Below are 2,235 nucleotides of genomic sequence, written 5' to 3' on the forward strand. Positions count from 1 at the left end.
CTTTAAATCAACTTTATATACTCAGACTAAATTGCAGTTTCCTATATCAGGTCACTCTTTTATAATTTTTGAATTTAAATCTCTGGCACTATGTTAACATTTTTGGATTATGTTTATAAAATATTGATGCACATATCAATAATATTTTGTCTGGCAGTTGTTGGAAGATAATTGTCTTTGAGAATTGTGGCATATTTCTCTCATTCTTATTCCCTGAATAAGCTTGGTATTATTCATTCTTTTAATTTAGACAATATAAATCTAAAGATATAAAAGATTCATTATTTATGAGATTAGGAAAGGTTTCTGCTACAAATTCAATTTCTCAAGTCCATCTAGGACTGTTGATATTTTTATTTCTTTTATGATATTTAAAAACACCTATCTTTAAATAATTGGACCTATTCATCTCAGTTATTGAATATATTGGAGTAGAATCATTTTCATTATCTCCTTATTGTCTGTATTTGCATCTTATTAAGTACTGATGTCTGCAATTCTTGCTGTTCTCATTCTACTCAACTATTCTATAAGCATTTTATCTGTTTCATTAATTATGTCAAAGAAATAATCTTGCAGCTCAGTTTTGACATTGTTGGGTTTTGTTGGTTGGTAATTTTATATCTCATTGACTTCCAATCTTATTTTTATTATTTCCTTCCTTTTTTACTCACTCTGGGTTTAAATTACTCTTTTTATCTTTGTCTTATAGATTGGAAGTCAAAGTAAGTAATCATTTGCAAATGTTTCTTTCTATTTTAAGCACTTAAAGCAATATATTTCCCTTTGTTTGCTTAAGTTACAGCCCACAAATTTTGATATGCTATATTTTTATTGTCATTATTTCAAAAACATTTCCCAAATTTCCTTATGGTTCCTGTATTCATATCCCAAGATACTTGAATGAGTTTTATTTAGCAAATATTCAGGGGTTTAAAAGTTATTAGTCTGAAATTAATTTCTAATTTAAGTCCATTAAAACTAGATAATATACTGTGTGCATTTTTATTTACAAATGTATGAAGTCCATTTAAAATTTACTTGACATGTGGTCTATAGTTGGAAATGTTTCATGTGAATTTGAAAATAATATTTAACAGTTCTAGGTTGCAGTGTTCTCTGAATTTCAATTAAAGTAAATTGGTTGACATTGTCCAAATCTTCTACAACGTTACTGGCTTTCTGTCTACGTTTTATATCAGTTACTGAAAGCAGTGCTGAAATTACCAAATGGATTGGAATTCCTTTCTTTAGGAAACCTTCATGTTTAGTGACTGTTTTAGTAGTATGTAATTTTTTTATGATTTCAAAAGAGCTAATCTAGATTCTTATGTTTATTTGTGCTGAGGCTTTCTTTAACCATTTCATTTTTAAACTATGCCTACTATTTGAAGGGCATTTTTGATAGACAATATAAAATTATGTTGTTCTTCCACATGTCAACCACCGGTTGAACTGGCACCATTCTTATCTCCTTGTATAAAGCTCAAGTCCAAGTGGATGAAGGATATCCATGTAAAACCAGATATGCTGAATCTAAGAGAAAGTGTGAAAGAACCTCGAACTCATTGGCACAGAACACCAATGGCTCTTACTTTAAGATCGACAATTGACAAATGGGACCTTATAAAACTGAAAAGCTTGCGTGAGACAAAGGATATTGGTAATAGGACAAAACAACACCCCACAGATTGGGAAAAAGGTCTTTACTAATCTTACATCCAATAGAGGGCTAACAGCCAAAATATACAACAGAGGGCTAACATCCAAAATATACAAAGAACTGAAGAAGTTATCCTCCAGACAACCAAATAACCTTAATCAGATAAAAAACTCAGGTGACAGCAAACTCATGCATTTGAATGTTTGGCCTATGAGATATGGCACTATTAGAGGTGTGGACTTGTTGGAGTAGGTATGACCTTGTTAAAGAAAGTGTGTTACTATGGAGGTAGACTTTGAAGTCTCCTAGTTCTGCCCACTGTGGAGTCTAGTTTCCTCCTGTCTTCCTGCAGAAGAGTCATCTTTTGGTGCCTGCAGATCAATAGTTATAATTCTCAGCTCCTCTAGCACTATGTCTGCTTGGATGCTGCTATGCTTTCCACCATGATGATACTGAACTGAACCTCTGAAACTGTAAGCTAGCCCCAATTAAATGTTTGCTTTTATAAGAGTTGCCTTCATCATGGTGTTTCTTCACAGCAATGAAACACTAAGACAAAATGATTGTTGAAG

This window comes from Rattus norvegicus, chromosome X (assembly GCF_021556685.1).
Source record: "Rattus norvegicus strain SHRSP/BbbUtx chromosome X, alternate assembly SHRSP_T2T, whole genome shotgun sequence".
Lineage (NCBI taxonomy): Eukaryota > Metazoa > Chordata > Mammalia > Rodentia > Muridae > Rattus > Rattus norvegicus.